Here is a 22508-nt window from a genome sequence, read left to right on the forward strand (position 1 = left end):
TGCTACAGCTATACCCCTGTTCACTCTGAATGCTCTTTATTTGCCTGAGTTTTTATACTTTTGGTCATGTTTTAATCATTCTGACTAAAAAGAAGCAAAAAAAAAAAAGTAAAAAGTTTCAGTTACTAATAATATGTAGAAACAAGCATGAGTGTTTTTCCTAGCCACCGTTAGCAAGAGACCTAAGTGCTATCAGGTGTCTAAGTCAGGGAATACTTGCTGTGCTGTAATTAGGACCACCCGGCACACGTCAACCTGTAATCGTGCCATTATGGCAAGTAGTCAAGACATCACTCTAGTGTATGATTAATGGCCCCGTCCCAGTAAGTAGGTTATTTGTACAGGTAGCTGGAGCATAGCTTGATCACTTTGTTGAGCCGGAGATGAGTCAAGTTCTGCTGCATCTCCATAAAGTTTCATTTCCTGGGTTACTAATCTGTATGAGTTAAAATGTTTTCCTGTAATTAATTATGGGGAGTTATATATCCAAATCATTGACTCATCCAATAAATAAAGGGATAAAGGGCAGGACCCTCTTTTGCAAGCAGTTTTTTCTTCCAATGGATATAAAATTAAAACAAAAGCAACTTTGCACACAGTCTTGATTAAAAAACTTCCTAACATTTTGTGTTGACAGTGTACCGTGCGGAACACTGTGTCTCCATGGTTACAGACTACAAACCTTCTGTAGTCTGATCCAGCTTTGCACCTTTTAATCTGTCCCAAACTACTTGCTGCAGAGCCATATTAACTGTGCAGGCATATAGGACCTAATTCATAAAAAATGGCGTTTTGTACGTCAGTCTTCATGAACAGTGCATCGGCATTAGATGCGCCAAATTCACCATAAGGTGTGCACAATTCAATGAATTTTGTGCATCTCTCAGCTGGTGTGAAATGCACTTCACTTTTGTGGTGCACATTGTGATTAATTTGATGGGGTGCAGGACCAAGTCCCTTTTTACGAAGATGCACTTTGTTTTCAAAAGTTGGCGTAAAACTTCGAAATGTTCAAAGTTTTTATGCAACTACAAAAAAAATGGTATTTCAACCAGTTTTACGACAGATAACTGGCTTAATCTGAATGTTAAATCAAGCCCATAGTTCAGTATAGGAGCTGTGTGCACAAAACGGTACAAGATTTCTAATTTAGACTGCTACGTGCAAAGGTTCAGGACTTTCAACATAAAACTCCGATGTAAAACCAGATGTGTTGACTGGAAAAATGCTGCGTAAAATACATGAGTTTTTGTTGTGTATTTTTCCCCATTTATTAGTATGGGTGAAATATGCTGCAAAAATGCTGCAAGGATGACAATGCTGTAGACTAGGCAACGACAAAATAAGCATCGCATGCATAAGATTTGAGAAATCTCATACATTATATTGGTACTGTAAATTGGTGCGGATTTTCTGCAAAAAATCTTTGTGGAATAAAAAACGCAACGTGTGATGAAGGTTTGCTACAACATATCCACATTCTGTAATGATACGCTGTATTGTTGTTTTTTTTTTGCAGGAAAATAAAAATAACGCTACACTGCCAGAAATGTCACCATGAGGTCAGTGCACGGAATCCTCCAAGTCGACACTCTTGGATGTGCAACACAGGCAAAATATGGAGGAGGAGGGATTATGAATTCAGCACCCAATAAAAAATCTTCAATAGGTAAAAATCTAATTTATTAAAAATACTCCATTAAAAAGGTTATAGAAAAAACTATAAAAAATTAGAGTACATATAAACCTAATGCGTCTTGGACTAGGACTAGTCCTTATTCATAGGTAAAGCACGTGATTCAAACTGACATATAAATACGAGTCTCGGTATCACGCAAGGTGTGGGAAAGACTAAATGCAACAAGAAGGGAAGAGGGGAAGGAAGCCCAAACACTAGGGAAAGAGGAAGTGGAGACCCCTAGGCAGATCTAATATCATCCTGCCTACCCTACTGTCCCTATATAGGTTCCACACCTATCACCGAGCAGGACCCTAAACCCTGTATATCCCTAGAGCTGGGCCCTAGATAGGGAGGGGGACAGGTAAGCACTGGTCAGGCCCCACTACATACTAAAGACAGCAAGGTAGACAAACAAAGTGGATAAACTTATCTTGAGCAGACACCACAGGAGAAACGCCAACTGTCCTCCAAGGGCACCAGAGAAGAAGCTAGCCGACAGCTAGTGCTCCAAGCCTGCAAAAAGGTCGAAAGAAGTATCACCGGCGATTCCCTGGAGCAAACAGAGTGCATTTAACTCCCAGGCAAGGGTGTGTCAATCAGCAGCAGGAGGGAGGTCGCCGTTGGGTCCAACGGGAAGAAGGATTAAGAAGACATCTGTAATGCCAAGCTCAGTGACCTTCTACAGTCAGATCCAGAGCGACTGTCTATTACACCTGAGACACCCGTGACACCCGGTTCCCGGAAATTGAATTGAAGGGAACGCCCCTATGATGTATTACAAATAACAAGAAAGTATGCATATATGATGTACAAAATCCAATAAACATGGATTTTGTAAGTTATAATCATGAATATTTATTGGATTTTGTAAGTTATATAATCATATTTTTTTGTTATTTGTAATGCGTCATAGGGGCGTTCCTTTCAATTAAGTTTCCGTGTACCGGGAATCCTATTTATACGTCAGTTTGAATCACATGCTTTACCTTTGAATAAGGACTAGTGCTAGTCCGAAACGCGTTAGGTCCATATGTGCTCTCATTTTTTATAGTTTTTTCTATGACCTATTTAATGGAGTATCTTTAATAAATTTGAGTTCTATCTATTGAACATTTTTCATTAGGGGCTGGATACATAATCCCTCCTCCCCATCCCTCACGTTTTTGCCTGTGTTTTTTTTTTGCAGCTCGGCTTCATTTTGGTGAATAGCAATAATCTGCATTACCCGACATAGCCCATAACACAAAACTGGCGCTGTTTCTTCACCCAACTACATAGACCTTAACAATTGTGAATGCCCTTGATTATGGAAAGATGTTCTCGTGGAAAAAAGTCTTCCTGTACTTGGGATGTCTTACTAACGTCTTATGTCTACATCCAGCTCCCATGCAAGAAATACATTTGTTTCATTCTCAGATAATCTTAGTGTGTGGCTTTTCTTGATCGAAGTGATAAAACGTTGTAGACTTTATGGAGTTAAAAGACGTCCATTGCTTATCTGACGGGTTGGAATCCATAATAAGACCAATGGATGACATGTGAAAATATTGTGCTGAAAACCGTCTGCCGCGTAATAGAAGGTGGAAATTCAAGAATTCCATAGGGGGAAAGTTACAAGACAGAGGACGGGTGTGAGGCCAGCCATCTTTCCATACCAGTATTCAGAGTAATAATCTATCATGACAACTTGGCACCCAAATTGGCACCTATTTCTCTATAACAGGAGAAAGTATATCTTTCCTTTATGCTTATGAATATTCATTTTTATTTTTACTAGGAAAAAAATAGACTAAATACATCCCTTCAATGTCACAGCCCAATGTTTGTAGATTTAAATATATGCACAGTCTGTACCCAATCCTTAAAGGTATACTCAAGCCATAAGCATTCAGTAGACAGGTGATGATTGGAGAGGGTTCAGCTGCTCTGATAAAAATAGCTGAAAAGAGCACCTGAGCACTGAGGTCATTGATTGGCTGCAGCGGTCACATGTTGTCTTTTTATAAGCATGGGGTATGTAGCGTGGGGCAGGGTGGTAGTCATGGCCAAGTGTCACTTTCTTGTCACCACGGCCTGCTACAGAAATATGGGAACCTTTGAAAGAAATGTTTATCAAATGGAAAGAGGGAAGCATATCTAAAGATTATAATGCAGCCTGCAGAACCTGTAGGGCACGTATCAGGTTAGCTAAAGCTGACAATGAATTAAGGCTTGCAAGAGATGTCAAGAGCAATAAAAAAGGATTTTGGGGGTATGTCAAAAGTAAAAGAAAAGTCAAAGATGCTATAGGATTTTTACAGGATGAAAATGGTGAAATAGTAAGAAAGGATGTTGAGAATGCCGAACTTTTTAATTGCTATTTTGCATCTGTTTTCTCTCAGAAAGAAAATGTAACTGTTACGCTCACGCCCGGACTGGCTGGCGTGTGCGTGATTAGTGATCCCACTGTGCCATGAACCGGAGAATGCCTGGAGGGGCATAACTAAGTATCAACCCGATCCGACCCAGGTCGCACGCCGGTTACGACGCCGTGCACCAGGGAGGAACCGAGCAGAGGGATCAGGTGCCACTCCAGGTCAGACCCCGGACACGGCTGTTGACCCACACCGGGGAATACAGGAACAGGCAGGTTAGAGCACAGGCTGGGTAGGGTCCAGTACAGACTGGGAGACGGGTTCAGAGCCGCCGATGCGGTAATCAAGCAGAGTAAAGCGAAACCGCAGGTGCGGTGGACAAGGCTGAGCAGAGCGAAACTGCAGGTGCGGTGGACAGGGCTGAGCAGAGCGAAACCGCAGATGCGGTGGACAAGGCTGAGCAGAGTGAAACCGCAGGTGCGGTGGACAGGGCTAAGCAGAGCGAAACCGCAGATGCGGTGGACAAGGCTGAGCAGAGCAAAACCGCAGATGCGGTGGACAAGGCTGAGCAGAGTGAAACCACAGGTGCGGTGGACAGGGCTGAGCAGAGCGAAACCGCAGATGCGGTGGACAAGGCAGAGCAGAGCGAAACCGCAGATGCGGTGGACAAGGCTGAGCAGAGCGAAACCGCAGATGCGGTGGACAAGGCTGAGCAGAGCGAAACCGCAGATGCGGTGGACAAGGCAGAGCAGAGCGAAACCGCAGATGGGGTGGACAAGGCTGAGCAGAGCGAAACCGCAGATGCGGTGGACAAGGCAGAGCGGGCAGGAACCGCTGGAGCGGTAAGCAAGGCAGAGCAGAGATAAACCGAAAAAGCGGTGAGCAAAGACAGAGCAGAGGGGACAGGGCTCTGTTCACACGGAACAGACTGGAAGGGAAAGGCACAACCAGATACACACAAGGTACTTGCAAAGAAGTAGCGAGTGGACTCCAAACTCACAAACGGAAGTACGGCGACAACGAGTAGGAGTTAGGTGCAGGTTCAGACTTTGCAGAAAAAGAGAGGAAACGAACATAGAGACAAAACAGGTAACAGGTTAGGAGACAGTTCAGACAGGAACTGTTACTGCAACGAAATACAGGAACGAGCCTAGGTATAGCCAAGTGCTGGTTCAGAAACTGCCGCAAAAGGGAGGAAACGCACATAGAGACAAAACAAGTAAGAGGCTAGGAGACAGTTCAGACAGGAACTGTTACTGCAATGAAATACAGGAACGAGCCTGGGTATACAGCCCCCAGAGGCAGAAACGAACAGGCTAGGAGCGTGTTCAGACAGGCCTGGAAATACAGCCTCCAGGAAGGCGGGCAGGCAGGAAAAAACAGAACAGGACCTGGCACCTCAGAGGCAAAAAGCCCTCTGAGGATAAACGTTGCTCAGGCACCAGCTTCCAGGTGAAGCTGGTTTAAATATCCAGTGACAGACAGCAATAGGCTGAGGACGCATCAGGGGTGTGCCCACAGCAGCTACAAGAAGCAGGAAGAAACCGGGCCGCCGCCCTAAACAGTCAGAACAGAGACTAACAGACAGCATGAATAGAAGCCAGGCTAGCCGACTGGACTGAAGATCAAGTTTGCGATCTTGCATAGTGAGAGATGGGGCACCATACAAGCCCGCCACCAGGTATGTTACAGTAACATTAACTGATCTTCACTGTCCTATTAAAGGAATAGAAGAATCATCTGTAAACAGAAAGATTGTGAGGGAATATTTAGCTAACATAAATGAGTTCAAGTCTCCAGGTCCGGATGAATTACACCCCAGAGTACTAAAGGAGATCGTAGAAGAAATTTTAGAACCACTCTCCATAATCTTTGAAAATTCTTGGAGAACAGGGGAAGTCTCAGAAGACTGGAGAAGAGCAAATGTTGTTCCTATCTTCAAAAAGGGGGAGAAGGTGGATCCAGGGAACTATAGGCTGGTGAGTCTGACTTCTATACCAGGAAAGATCTTTGAACAAATTATTAAACAACATGTATGTAAGTACATGGATAAGAATGAAGTGATTAACCAGAGTCAGCATGGGTTTGTAACTAACAAGTCATGTCAGACTAACTTAATTTCCTTCTATGACAGAATCAGTGACTGGGTGGATCAGGGAAATGCTGTAGATATAGTATATCTTGACTTCAGCAAAGCATTTGACAAAGTATCTCACACCATCCTTATTGAAAAAATGACCAAGTATGGAATGGACAAGGCAACTGTTAGGTGGATTCATAACTGGCTTAGTGATCGGACTCAAAGAGTGGTCGTAAATGGCTTCACATCCAGTTGGATGAATGTCTCAAAAGGGGTACCACAGGGCGCTGTCCTGGGACCTGTATTGTTCAACATCTTTATCAATGATTTAGATGAAGGAATTGAGGGTAAACTGATTAAATTTGCTGATGACACAAAGCTAGGAGGGATAGCTAATACTAGAGAAGAGAGAGAGAGGATTCAAAAAGACCTAAATAAACTGGAGCAGTGGGCAGCAACCAACAGAATGGTTTTTAACAGGCAAAAATGCTAAGTACTACATCTGGGTAATAAAAATGAAAAAGCATATACAGAATGGGAGGAATAGAGCTAAGCAACAGTACATGTGAAAAAGACTTAGGTATACTAATAGATCATAGACTGAACATGAGTCAACAGTGTGATGCAGCAGCAAAAAAGGCAAATACAATTCTGGGATGTATTAACAGAAACATAGAGTCTAGATCACGTGAAGTCATTATCGCACTTTACTCCTCTTTGGTCAGACCTCATCTGGAATACTGTGTACAGTTTTGGGCACCACATTTAAAAAAAGACCTCGACAAACTGGAGCAAGTTCAGAGAAGAGTGACCAGAATGGTGACCGGTCTGCAAACCATGTCCTATGAGGAACAGTTAGAGGATCTGAGAATGTTTAGCTTGCAAAAAAGAAGACTAAGAGGAGACTTAATAGCTGTCTACACATATCTCAAGGGCTGTCACATTGTAGAAGGATCATCTTTATTCTCATTTGCACAAGTAAAGACTAGAAGCAATGGGATGAAACTGAATGGGAGGAGACACAGATTAGATATTAGAAAAAACTTTTTGACAGGGTGATTAATGAGTGGAACAGGCGGCCACGAGAGGTGGTGAGTTCCCCTTCAATGGACGTCTTCAAACAGAGGCTGGACAGACATCTGTCTGGGATGATTTAATCAATCCTGCTTTGAGTAGGGGGTTGGACCAGATGACCCAGGAGGTCCCTTCCAACTCTACCATTCTACGATTCTATGATTCCTGAGTGTGTGTGGTGTGCAGTGTTTTGCTGAGCTGATTGATCTAACTTTCTTTCTTCACTTATACGAAGCCAATTCTTCTGGTCCTTGGAATGAGACAAGACGCAGCTTTAAAAACACAAAGTCCACTTTACTTGTAGGCATCTTCAAATACAGGGAGTAGCAGATAGCACGATTGATATGTTGTTCTTACAGGCAACGGCACTCTCACAGTGATACGGACACAGATACAGTCCCCACACTATGAACTCTCACAGTGTGGCTCAGCCCTGAGAGAAACTCCCTTCAGAACCTCGACGTAAGGGAGCTCCTGCTTCCACCCTACTGTTCCCGCTACCTGACTCTCCAGGATCCACCTTGAAGATAAGGCTGTCACCTAGTCACGTTACGCTCAATACAGCATTTCAGCTGAAAAGGTCAGAATCCACAGATTGGCATCTTGAGTAAAAACTGTCCTGAATTGTTCCCGTTGCCCCTAATCCCAAGTATTTGCCACATACACTCGTCGTCTTCTCTCTCTCACTGTTCCGCTCTTCTTGACTACTCAACTCTAACTAAATCTAAGATGGCTGCCCCCAAACTCCCAGAGATCCCACAGTTTAGCTGCCACTCACCTAAGGGCCTGCCTAAATTGGTTAACTATCTCTTGTTCTAACAGGACGTCTAGGCCAAGTGAAACTAACTGTAATCACATTGCTGCCATCTAATGGCCATACAATAAATAACATATAGCGAGGCACAATAAAACAGTATCAGAGGGTCATGGGAATCCTCGACCACCACCTCACAGGTGCCCAACATTTTTTGGTCCATGGGCCACATTGTCATACTGAACCAATCTGAAAAGGCGCAAAATATTTGAAGGGGTAGTTACATGAATACATCACCAGAACCACTGTCAGTACATTAATACATCATCCAAAGTACGTTTTGACAAGGATTTGGAGAGTTTCTGCTACAAAAAAATCAGTGTAAGTACACCCAACCTGCTTACCCTGTCTGGGCGCCAAAGTGTTCAAATGTATTCTTTTCTGAAAGATGCAAATACAGTTGAATATAGGAGGATGCCCGTGGGTCGCAAAACATCCTTTGGCGGGTCGCATGCTGCCCACTGATCGTACATTGTGCAGGCATATTATAAGCAAAGTTCTGGAGCACTGCTAGATCACTAGTGGGAAGGAAAGGTTAGTATAGTTTATTTTTTATTTTATAACATCTATAGTTTTTTTTTTTTTTTTTTTAAAGGTTGGATAACCTTTTCAAAATGGTTATCGTATTTTTCGGACAATAAGACGCACTTTTTTCCTCCAAAATGTTGGAGGAAAATGGGGGGTGCGTCTTAAAGTCCGAATGTTGGGGGGGGGGTGTATATATATGTGGGGGGAGCGGTTGCGGCGGAGGAGCGGGGCACAGGAGCTGCAGCCTACACTGTCCCCACTGCTAAAGAAAATGAATATTCACTGCTCCCCACGCCCATTGGGCATGGGGAGCACTGAATATTCATGCTCCTTAATAGCGGCACACAGTGTAGCCGCGCTGCGGCTCCTGCTGCTGCCGGATTAGCCGCTCTGCGGCTCCTGCTGCTGCCGGAATCGCCTGTGCCCGCTGTTAAAGGGCATAAATATTCAACCTCTCTCCACGCCCATGGGCGTGGGGAGGGGGTGAATATTCATGCCCTTTAATAAGCGGGCACACGCGATAGGCAGCAGCAGGAGCCGCAGCGTGGCTACGCTGTGTGCCGGCTATGAAGGAGAGTGAAGTCACTGCTCCCCGCACACACAGTCCTGGCGTGGGGATCAGTGACTGCCGGCAGCTGATCTCTCCTTGTGAGCCGCGCATGGCAGTGGCGTCATGCTCGGCTCACATGGAGAGATCAGTGCAGGCAGACAGGACGCAGCGCTGGAGGAGAGAAGAAAGGTGAGTAGGAGTGTTTATTTTTTTTTATGTGCAGCATGATGGGGATTAGGGGTACCATGCAAACCAGGATAGGGATTAGGGGTGCCATGCATACTAGGATGGGGATTGCTCTGCAATGCATATCAGGATAGGGATTAGGGGTGCCATGCATACCAGGATAGGGATGAGGGGTGCCAAGCATACCAGGATAGGGATGAGGGGTGCCATACATACCAGGATAGGGATGATGGGTGCCATGCATACCAGGATGGAGGGGTTCCATGCATACCAGGATAGGGATGAGGGGTACCATGCATACCAGGATAGGGATCTGGGGGAGCCATGCATACCAGGATAGGAATGAGGGGTACCATGCATACCAGGATAGGGATCTGGGGGGAGCCATGCATACCAGGATAGGGATGAGGGGTGCCAAGCATACCAGGATAGGGATGAGGGGTGCCATGCATACCAGGATAGGGATGAGGGGTGCCATGCATACCAGGACAGGGATGAGGGGTGGCATGCATACCAGGATAGGGATGAGGGGTGCCATGCATACCAGGATGGAGGGGTTCCATGCATACCAGGATGGGGACCATGTATAAAAGGAAGGGGGAGGGCATATATACCAGGATGGGGGATATTGTCAGAGTTGGGGGACATTACCCCTATACCAGTGTCAGCAGAAGACCCCCTCCCCCTTAAAAGTGCATCATGACCACATTTTTTGCTTAAATTTTTATTTTTATTTTCCTCCTCTAAAACCTAGGTGCGTCTTATGATTCGGTGCGTCTTATAGTCCGAAAAATACGGTATATCCATCAGTCCTAAGTGCATGCTCTACTGCTTCGCGTTTAAAACGAGATTCATGACCACCCTTCTTGTGATCTGTCAGAGTTCCACTGGTCACATACGTTATCACCCATTCTGTGGTTAGGTGATAAATTGTCATCGTGGTAGGACCTCATTCAGTTCAATTAACATTAAATGATAAATGTTGGTGGCGGCCAAAATTATATTTTTGATCTGGATTTGAAGTTCTGTATTAGACCACTTAAATTTTTTGCCCTAGTTAAATGCTACTGATATCATTGACATGGAAAATATGATTTTTACTTTTGTTAGTGGTTACATTTTGTTGATAAAATTGCTGTACATTTCAGGCTGCAATCATCATTCTTTCATTCATTTTCAGAACCACTAATACACTATGTCGTTTTCAGCTTGATCAGAGATTCATATTTTTCTCTTGTTGGAATGTCTCTCCCAGTAATATAGGCTGGATGTGAGGTCTGTGTGTCTCTCCCAGTAATATAGGCTGGATATGAGCTCTGTGTGTCTCTCCCAGTAATATAGGCTAGATTTGAGGTATGTGTGTCTCTCTCAGTAATATAGGCTGATTGTGAGCTCTGTGTGTCTCTCCCAGTAATATAGGATGGATGTGAGCTCTGTGTGTCTCTCACAGTAATACAGGCTGGATGTGAGGTCTTTGTGTCTCTCTCAGTAATATAGGCTGGATATAATAGCAACAGTCAGAGTTTAGCCTTTATATGTGATACTGTTCTGGAAATAAATAATTCTGAGCTCTGATTGGGTACCTCTTAACAACAGAGAGCCCCACATTTATTTTGCTTATTTCTCCTCTCTTGGAGATATGTTGTCTTCTGTTCAAATGGGCCTGTGTTTTTTATGTCCTGAGATGTTTTTCTCAGTTGTATTGGATGTATTTTTTTTGTTTTAAATACCACAATAAAATACTGCCTTTGGGTATGTTAATACATAGCATTTTTTATGTATTTTTTTCTGAATGAAAAAAAATACAATTTTGTGCAAGAAGGAGCAGCGGAAATGCCATGTATTTTTTTTTATGTTCTTTTCTTGTGTGCTTTTGCTGCTAAGCCTCTTTGATCTCAACAGAGAAAAACTGCAATAAAAACACTGAAATAATTGACAAGCTGTAATGTTTTTTAAATGCTCCACAGGTTAAAAAAAAAAGTTAAAAAAATGCACTGTGTTAATGAGATTGTAAAAATCCCATTCATTTTGCTATTACTGTAAAACGTTGTGCTTGATCAGCCTGAAAAAAAATAGACAGAAAAAAAAAAATTAAAAGCCCTGCATCAACCCTTTTGAGTTTGTTTCTACAATGTGCAAACATGCCAAAGTTGATATAAGATACCATGAAAATAAAAAAAATGTGTGCTAAAGTAGCATGATAAATCTGTGCACCCATCAGAAACACCCGACGCTTGTTTCGCAAATGCTTCATCTGGTGTGATTTCTAGGAGTAAAAGCATGTTATTTAAAACACAACTAACCAATCAGATTAGACAAATATATGCAAATAGCATCTGTACTTATATATGCTACTTGTATATGTTAATCATTTTTCTTATGTGATTGGTTAATTGTATTTTAAATAACATGCTTTTACTCCTAGAAATCACACCAGATGAAGCATTTGCGAAACGCGCGTCGGGTGTGATTGAAGAGTGAGTCAGTTTATCATACTACTTTAGCATTTTATTTTTTCATTTCCCATTTCAGTTTATTAAACTTACACTTTTGCAATACCATTTTGACATTCAACCTGCCAATATTTTTCTACAGTTTTTTTACCTTGTCATTTATTCTGTAAATTTTGTGTGTTTTTCTTGTAATTTGATGGTGTTTCTTCTTTGTACTACTACTTTGTGGTATTTCTTGTTGGTTCACCCAATGGCCGATTTGCGTATCTATGGTGTGGGATATTCTTATGTTTTAAATTCATATTTAAATAAAGGTGATTTTTGTAATTACTTTTGTCCTGCCCATTTTCTTATGTTGGTTGTTGAAAAACATGTAAAATAGTAATTGCATTTTTAAGTACCAAATTACACCGTTTCTGATAGGAAAAAAAAACCCTGTGTCAAATTCACTTTAAAATGGATTAAAAAAAAAAAAGCAACAAAAACACAAACTTAGCAGATTGCTATTGCGTATTTTAGTGCGGAGAAAAATATTGGGTTTCTGCATTTTGGGAACAATGACATATTCTATGTGGAGATTTAATTATTGCTGATTATGTGTTTTCTCTTGGTTTGCAGATGATTATTTCTGACTGCTACATTTATCAGTAATGATGTGATTGTTAATTCTGAAGGAAATTTAATAGCCATATCCTGTAAGTTGATGGAAATTGGCTAACAGTATAGTTTTTGCATTTTATTTTTTTTTAAGGAAATAAATGATGCAAATTTTACATAATCAGTGAAATTCGGTAATTCTGAAAAATTCCTTACGTCTTAAAAAAAAAATCAGCTTAGAACTGCAATACATTGTAGAGTGTCATGAAATATACTGCCCTCCTAATAATGGGGTCTGATTTACCTGTCTACCACTGTGTGGGATGCCACCCTAAAAGATCTCTACGAATAGCGGTGTGCAGGTGAGAGTCTGAATAGTCTATATCGTGTAGTTCTGCCATGGAAGCATTTTGTCTGGTGTCAATAGGTGGTGCTGTATGCTTTACTATAAAATCAGAGAAGCTCGTACCATTATTCTGTACCAGTACTGCAGATTTATAGACGGACCATGAATACGAAAGAAAAATAAGAGTCATGGGAAATAAAAGTCAAACCCACAGTTCATGTGTATAAGTGTGCACATTGGGTGAACTGGATGTGCATAGAAGCCGCCAAATGCAAAATACCAGGAGAGCAGAAAGAAGCATAATAACAATGCATGAAATAAAGTTTATAGATTTTGATCGGGCAGGAAAGTTGCTTGTTTGGTTCTCTTTGTAACTCTCTTAGACCTAAAGAGGTTTTCCCACTGGGTTCCTACCGATCATGAGAAAGCAACTCCCTACTCTTCCTCATTTCAGTCATTATTGAATGGAATGGTATGGTGGTGCGTGACTGCGGCCACTATAGGACTATCTCCTTTGGTTCCTTAGACGGGGCATGGAGCCGCAGTGGTCATGCACAACCATGCTAGTCCAATCAATCCTAGTGTAGGTGACAGAGTATGTGTCACACTAGGTGAGACCAAGTGTACAACGATGGGAAAAGGGGGAACGCCAAACAACTAGGGAAAGGGAGAATGGAGACCCCTAGGCAGATCTTACAACACCCTGACTCCCCTACTGTCCCTAAATAGGTTCTGCACCTATCGCCGAGCAGGATACCTAATCCCTAACTGTTCCTAGAGCTAGGCCCTAGGTAGGGAGGGGAAGGGGTGAGCACTAGTCAGCCCACACTGCAACTAAAGACAAACAAGGAAAACAGACAAGGGGAAACACTTAGCTTGAGAAGACACCAGAGAGAAGACGACAATAATCCACCAAGAAACTCCCAAGAAGAAACTAGCCGACTGCTAGTACTCTAGGCCTGAGCAGGGGAAAATAGTACTGTCACCGGCGACTCTCTGGAGACACTGAGGTTTTTTATATATCAAGCAAGGGTGTGTCAATTAGCAGCAGAAGGTGGATATCACTGCTGGGTCCTAGCAGGAGAAGGACACCACTACACTGCAGAGATGAAAGAATCAAGAAGGTGTCTGCAAAGCCAAGCGCAGCGGCCTTTTACAGCCGGATCCAGAATGACTGTCTGTCAAACCTGATACATCCATGACAGTATGGGCTATAAGAGCCTCCATTCTTGTGATCAACGATGTTTCAAGTTTGAAGATTTTATTTGAGTGGAAATCAATTCCACTTGAATTTTATAAAATTCCATATTTCTATAGAGTGTTGATTTCTTTGTAATTCGCACCTCACAAATCCAGCAATTTTTTTCTGAATCTTAGAGGACTGGCAAAAGGTTACAAAACAAAATAATACTCAGTTCACCACTTACCTCTCTGGCTTTCTCCTCTGCTCACTCTCCCCCTTACATTCCTCAGGGCCTCTTTTTGCCACTGCCGCAGACTGAAACCCCGGGCACCTTCACACTAGACAGGGACTTCGTAAGGTTGCCGCACACATTGTGGCATGTGCCATGACCTTAGAACACTCTCTCTAGGCCATGTATGTCAAATTCAAATACACAAAGGGCCAAAATTAAAAACTTGGACAAAGTCGCCGGCCAACTTTGATATTTCTAAAAAAACATGTCTACAATTGAGGAAGTTTTTCCTTATCATCTAATATGGAAACAAACTTAAAGGAGTTGTCCCACAAACAAAGTACATTTTAATTAATAATTCTTAAGGGGCAGGCCACATGACTGGAGCATTGGGTATTTCCTCGAGGGCAGGGGCGTTCAAAGAAATCATGGTGTACTATAGCAGAAGTTTTAATTGGACCCCGCTCCTCCTCCAAAAAAAAAAAGTTATTCGGTGGGGTCACACAAGAGCATATGTCAAACTTTGCAGCCCTTAGAAACTAATTTTCCTCCTATTGAAGCCCATAGATTGCCCTTTCATTACCCCCTTAAAGTTTGATGCCAACAAAAGTGCCCCCCAAACACAGCCAGAGTGAATAACCCCAGAGTGAATTCTTCCACTGTACACTACACATGCACAGTATGATCACCCTACTGTACCCCCCCTCAACTCCCCTGGCAAAGTATGGTGACCCCAGCACAGCATGATGCCCCAACTATGACCCCCACACAGCCCTCCACACAGTATAATGGGCCCGACATAGTCCTCCATACAGTATAATGGTCCCACATAGTCCTCCACACAGTATAATGGGCCCGACATAGTCCTCCATTCAGAATAATGGCCCCACACAGTCCTCCATATGACATCGCAGGCCAAATATAATCACCTTGAGGTCCAGATTTGGCCCACGGGCTAGAGTTTGACATGTATGCTCTAGGCCATGACTAGACCCGGGATGTCCCTGCGCATGCATGTTGCAAGGTCACGGCTATGTCATCATGATGTGTGCGAAGAATTTATGATGCGAACTCTATGCTGCTAATAGGCCTGGGACGGCCTAGCATGAAGAACCCAGTGTGAACTCACAAAACGCATTCTCCAATGAGACTTCTGGCCAAGATTAGACCTGGGACAAAAGTCCAGGCCTACCATAAAGAAGCCCGGTGTTTCAGCACATGGCCACAATAAGAAGAAGCGCCGAAGACCGTACCGGGGGCAATGGTCAGCAGAGGAGGGTATTAGTTGTTTGTTGGGGTTTTTTTTCCTACATTTTACATTTATTATGCCTTATGCCTCCAGTCGTTCTTTTTGCGGAGAATAAATTATCTGCAAGTCGAATTTTCCAGGAAAATCTGTGCAATTTGGCGAATTTGAATGTCGTCAGGTAAGCTCATCTCTAATAAGCGTCTCAACAATTAGTAACTTGGCCGCCTATGCTGCGGAAAGGTGAAAAATTTGAGACTACTATGTACAAGAAGGCTTTCAATTTAAGTATAATGCAACTGGGAATTTCCAAATGGACCCACATCTGTCAGGCATTCATGGTATATCCTGTTAGTATGCCATAAATGCAGATGAAAAGGGGTGGTCCACATTATTTATAAATGACTTTTTGGGAGGGATGCAAAAAAAAAAAATCTTTTGTTGTTTTTTTCCATTTTTGCTTTTCACTTTTTTTACATGGCATTATGTTAGGCCTCCAGGTACCATTCGATAGCATAGGTCCTATATTATTACATTGAAATTATTTTACTGTAGATCCATTAAAAATGACAAAAACCCATACAGAGGGGTAAAAAAATTTTTTTTTTAATGGATCTACAGTACAATAAAATAATTTTTTAGATTACCTACGGATGGATGTGCGGAATTTTCTCTTCTACTGCCTATTATTGCTGAATACTGCACCCGCCATGTTGGTTTATTTCAAGCGGATATCTCTATTAGCAAAGTTGGTGAGCTTCCCACCCCCATAATAGTACAGGGCCCTCCTTAATAGCTGGAGAAACCTATATAGTATCAGGAGTTTACAGGCCAAATGATAAAAATATACATTTTTATTAATGAGATAACAAACATGGTAAAAACAAATAAAAGGAGAATTTCAGCACAGAAGTGTCGGTTGTTTCTAAGGTTTAAAATTGTTTGTTTTTTTATTTTAATTCCTCTAATTTCAGTATTTTGCTGTGTGTTATGTTGTTTTAAACTTGGGTTTTAAATGTTTTTTTTTTTTTAAATAATTAAAATAATAAAAAAAAATGTAATTTTATATGGGAACACCCCAGTCCCTCTGAAATACCTGAGCCGTTATAACGCCCTTGCGTGTTTACCCTCGTACCCTAGCAAACATTACTGATGAAGTCTGTCTTGTCCTCTCGGTCCCTGGAATACTTACTTAACACATTTGCCCTAAAATATTCCTGAGTACAGAAGTCGCGACTGTTCTTATACCCCTTATGGTAATCATTTTAAACAACTGCTAAGTTATCAATAATATACTAAGCTAACATGGTCCAAGGGTTTCAGAAAGCGTAAAATGAGTAAGATTTATATGGTGCTGAAAAGAGTTTGGAAAGGAAGAAACGTGCAGGAAAAACCTCAAAATATTAGGTAGGGATCTCTAAGCCAGGAGCCCTGTCCAAGTCTGTAATAAATGGCTAACACAGGTGCCCTGTTATATTTTTCTACAGATTTACACCAGAACATAGAGTGGCTTCAAGGCATAAGACATGTTTTCTGTGAAACAACGGTCATTAGAAGCTCCGTGCTTTGAAAAAAACGTCAGACATTATCCCCGAGACTGATTTATCAAGTGGGCTGAGGGTGTCACCGACGCTGCGTGTACGAGGCGCAGGCGTTATACAAAGGCCTTGGTTGTCCACGCGATCACGTACTGTACGGATGGCTTAATGGAGAATGTCACATATCTGTCCACACAAACTGAGCTGCCTGTGTGCAAATGCAGTGCAAGTTGCTAAATTAAGAAACAAACACTTGTAGTTTACTATGGCTTGACATTTTAATTAAAAAAAAAAAAAATACAAACCCATTTTAAAAAATTAGATTTTTTTAAATAGTTAAAAAAAATAAAAATAGGTCCAATGTTAAACAAATAGTTTTTGCATGTTGCAACTTTCCAATGTTTTCTTTTTTAGAAAAGTATTCATTAGCTTGGACAACCCCTCTAACAATGTATCCCCTATATATTCTGATGCACACCCTTGTTAAGCAGTCTGAACTAATCTGTTATTATAATATATATATATATATATATATATATATATATATTACAGTGGATATAAAAATTCTACACACCCTTGTTGAAATACCAGGTTTTTGTCATGCAAAAAAAAATCATAAGAAGAATAATTTCAGAACATTTTCCACCTTTTAGTGTCCCCTGTAATATGTACAAATCCATTAAAAATAACCTGAAATCTTTACAGGGGGGAAAAGAAAAATAAAAACCTAAAATAATGTGGTTGCAAAAATATGCACAGCCTCAAACTAATACTTTTTTCCCCTTTGAATTTTTGGCAGCATTCAGTCTTTTTGGGTAGGAGTCTATCAGCATGGCACATCTAGAATTGGCGATCTTTGCCCACTCTTCCTTGCAGTTGCTCTATATTTGTCACATTGTGAGGGCGTCTCCTATGTTACAGCCCTTGCCAGGTCACCCACAGATATTCTATTGAATTTAATTTAGGTCTGGGTATTCCAAATTTTGATCCTATTTTGTTGATTTGGAAGTATGCTTAGGATCCTTGTTGTTCTAAAAGGTGGAATTCCTCTTTATCTTCAGCTTTTTAGCTGAGGCCTGAAGGTTTTGCTGTACAATTGACTGATATTTGGATCTAGTGCTCATAATTCCTTCCACCTTGACTAAAGCCCCAGTTGCAGCTGCTGAAACATAGGTCCAAAGCATAATGCTGATTCCAACATGCTTCACTGTGGGTATGGTGTTATTTTTGTGATGAGCAACATTAGCTGTACACCAAACATTTTGAATTATGGCCAAAAAGTTCAACCTTGGTCTCATCAGACCATAAAACTTTTTCCCACATGCTTTTAGCAGACTGGATGTAGGTTTTGCCTCTGGATATTTTTCTTTGTAAGAAAAAGCTTCCGTCTTGCCACCCTACCCCACAGGCCAGACATATCAAGAATATGATACTTTAGATTGTTGTAATATGTAGCACAGAACCAGAACTTGCCAGAAATTCCTGCAGCTCCTTTAATGTTGCCGTAGGCTTCGTAGCAGCCTCCCAAATTTTCTTCATCAATTCTTTTCATTATTTTTTGGGGGATATCCGGTTCTGGGTAATGCCACTCTTGTGCCAAAATTTAGCCACTCCCTGATGATGTCTTCACAGAGCTCCGTGGTACATCTAATGCCTTAGTCTTTTTTTTTCTATCCTTCTCTTGACAGATAGCTTTCAGTAATGAGATCCCTTTGCTGTTTTGTAAGCTGTTTACAGACCATGGTTTTTCTGTAAAATGCAACTAAGAAAACATCAGGAAAATCCTCCTAGAACAGCTAAACTTTATATGGGGTTAATCAGAATCTTTGCAAATGACAGCAGCCGTGCCCTGACTATGTAACATGAGTGTAAATGTGATTGGCTAATTCTGAACACAACCACATCTAACAATTATAAGAGGGTGTTCACACTTTTGCAACAACAATTTTTTTGAGTTTTGTTATTTTTTCCCCTCAAAATTATTTCAATTTATTTCTCAATGGATTTGTACAGATAATGGTGGACAGTCAACTTTGCAGTGCATCTGTACGCAGCGATCTGTCAATCAAAGTGCCATGGTGTGCTTACAGTCTCCTGAAGCAGCTCCTTGCACACCCCACGACTGAAAGCCGACGGCTCCAGAGAGGAGATACGTTTTTTTTCTCCCGATACCCACACTTTCAGTAAGGTGGCCAGGCTGTATTGTAACGCCAATTACCTGCAGATAAACCATTATATCTGCAGGTAATTCACCTTTCCTAAGGTGACAAGAGATTAAGATTAAGAAAACTATTTTTTTTGCTTAATAATTAATGAGAAAAAATATTCAAAGTCCCCAGGCCTCACAAAATATCATGACATTGCAGAGTCTAGTAAGTGGTGAGGAACCCAGGATTCCCTGCACTAGTTTGCAAGTGCAAAGATGAACACTCTCCTGGTCTGGCTGACAAGGAAGACTTAACTGGACACCGGATCATGGTAGTTTTAATTTTTTGCTCATCTCCTTTAACCCTTGGAATCTGTCACCAGGGTTTTGCTACCCAAAGAGAACAGTATAAAGTAGGGGCAGAGACCCTAATTCCAGCGTGTATTGTATCTTTACTGAGTGCTGCTTTTTTTTTTATTAACTGTTTTTTTTACCAGTTCTCTGAATGCTGACCTCTTTCTAACCTCACCCACACCACTATTGCCATCTTTTTGTGTTCACTGTGCATAGGCAGAAAGATGACAATCAGTGGTGAGGGCGGCGTTATACAGAGCTCAGGAATATGGAGGACTACCTACTACTCCTCTTCTGATAATCTCCTTCTGATAAAAACAGTGGTTTTATAAAAACTACACTAATCAGCCCAGTAAGTGACAAATTGCTGGAATCATGGTCTCTGCCCTACACTATGCAGTTCTCAGATTATGAAAAATTCTTGCCTACGTTTTATTAAAAATACCAAAAGACTGACCATCATTTTCAAACAGAAAGACAAATGTGAACAGATGCAAGCTAAAAGAGCGACTCTATATAACTAACAAATTAAAGCTGCACTCTGAAACGCTACAGTATACTATAGCGTTTCAGAGTGCAGCTTTAATTTGTTAATTTACTAACTTTTAATAAATCATTATCATTATTTTAATACATAAAAAATATCATTTGTTTTTGTTACACCATTTACAATTGTCCATCAAAGGAAGTGTATGAGCGCTTTTTTTTTGCATCACAACAGTTTTCAGTGGCAGTATTTCCGGTACACATTCCCAATTTAGGTAGGGTTTTTTGTGTTTTACTACTTTCAGCAAAAGAAAAATCATTATTGGTGGGTATGCAATATTCTGAGACCCACAATGCTTTTACTTTTCTGTAGACAGAGTTGTATGACGTAGTTTTCATTGATATTATTTATTATTTTTTGATCACTTTTTATGAAGGTTGATGAGCAAAAACCAGCAATTCTGATATTGTTTTTTATATTTTTTTTCTAAAAGTATTCACCGTGCTGGATAAATAATGTAGTACTTTAATAGTAAGGGTCGATGCGATTAAAGTGATACCCAATTTATATATATATTTTTTTACATTTTGCTACTTTTGAGCAATCGAATCTCTTTATAGCAAAAATATTGTTTTTTTTTTGCATCATTTCAATATTTTTTTCACATTTTCTTTATTAAAACTGACCATCTCCGCATGGGTCATTTCTTTCTCTGTAGTTTCAGCATGGGGGCCAGCCATCCATTCTTTTGTGAAATTTTCAGTAAACCTCTTGTCCTCCACCACTTTAGCGAGCCATTTTCCTATCGAATCCTCTACCTTTCTTGATTGAGGATCAGGACATTCTTTTTACCTCTGGGTGCCATGGAGCTTGTCGGTTCGGTGGCACTCCCCTGCAGGCCTCTTTGGTTTATCATAGGATTTTGGAGCCACATCGGTTTCGCAGTAGGCTTAAGATGGCTCCACCTCCTCTTTAGACTTTGCTGCGTTGTTAGATGGGATTGAGGCAACCGCCAAAGATTTCTCTTCAGACTTGTCTGGTTCCTCTTTTTCGGGTATCCAATATTTGCATAATGCCTAGAATTCCCGCCAGAGGATTAGCTGTTTTCTCCTCTCCTCCTTGTAGCAGCGGTCCATCAGCCTTAGAAGCTGGCCACGTCCTTTTCCGGATGATGAGGAGACATCATCAATTTGCTCCCCCCTACTGGGTCGCGCTGGCTTTCCAGAAGGGACCATGGTACCAGAATCTTCCGATGAATAATTGTCTGCAATCTGATCTCCAGCCGCAGACATTTTAGTCAGGGTTGTTCTTGGCACCCGAATGTTCAGTTGCCGGCTGTGTGTTAAACGCTGCTCACCTTCCAGACGTGTAATGGCGCTGGCTCGTGGTTCACTGCATTCTTCCTGATACAGGATCACCCTTCTGGGGGCCATACATTTAGGCTATGTTCAAACGTGTTGGGTTTTTCAGCATCACAAATCTGCAGCAAAACCTAATCTCTGGCAGGAAATCAGCTGCGTCAAAAACACAGGTTTTGCTGCGTTTTTTCGTGCGCTTATTCAGCGTTTTTTTTCATTGTCCTTTTGTCTCTTTATGTATGTACATAGAGTTCAGTGAAAAAAAAATTCATTCTGGTTTTGGCATAGTGGGGGAGGTGAATTGTACAGGAATAGTTTAGACATTGGCAATGCAATTGAGTTTGTATGACACTATTTACTTCCACACTATGGGGTCTGCCATTCAGTTTGCACATGCATTATTCAATTTCACACTTCCCCAGGTATTGTTCAATCTCACACTTAGCTCAGCCAATGTTTAAACTGTACACATTAATTTAATTAAACTCTCCAAGACAAGATGGTAAAATCACAAAAATAAATGAGTTTCACATATTGCTGTACTTGCTTATTTTTACTAAAAACGCAGCAAAACTTGATAGCTATGTTCACACATCATGGTTCTTTCAACCTTTTTTCACCACCCATTACTTCCAATGGGTGAAAAACGCTGAAAGAAGTGACATCCTCTATTTTTCAAAAACCCAACCAAGGCACAAAATACGCAACAACAAAAAAAAACCATGATGTGTGAACAGAGAATTCAGAGAATTCTGGTTTCTCATAGACTTTGCTGGTACTGCAAAACGCAGCTGAAAATTTGCATAAAAATCTGCAGCAAAAAAACGCTGAAAAACCCAACATGTGTGAACATAGCCTTACCGTGACAATCCTGTCACTCTTCTCTTCTGGTGTGACCTTTAGCCACTCCTACTGTGTTCTTTCTTCACCTCCCAGTGGGCAGAGCTTTTCTTTCCATTGCACCTTCTTCTGGAGTGCGCCTCCCATAGCGTTCTGTTTTTTCTCCACTGGACACTTTCTCTGGGCTGTACTTTTGGTGGGCTGGGCAAATTTTTGCGCTAGTCAGCACCCTCCACTCCCCCAATGGATGAGTTTTTCTTGCTTCATTGTGACTCCACTCGCCATTTTGATGCACATTTCAGGTGCCCTCTTCATTGTGCCACGGGTCTTCCCCCAATTTTTTTTCTTCAGGACATTCCGATCCTATCAACTACGCCAATTTAGGTGTAAAGGAGCACTCTGGGCGAGGTGTACCTTAGAGGCCCTAAACACTGAATGCTTGGGGGGTGTGTGTGTGATGT

Source organism: Phyllobates terribilis, unplaced genomic scaffold, assembly GCF_046119375.1.
Source record: "Phyllobates terribilis strain yellow unplaced genomic scaffold, ASM4611937v1 Scaffold_2__4_contigs__length_985480577, whole genome shotgun sequence".
NCBI lineage: Eukaryota > Metazoa > Chordata > Amphibia > Anura > Dendrobatidae > Phyllobates > Phyllobates terribilis.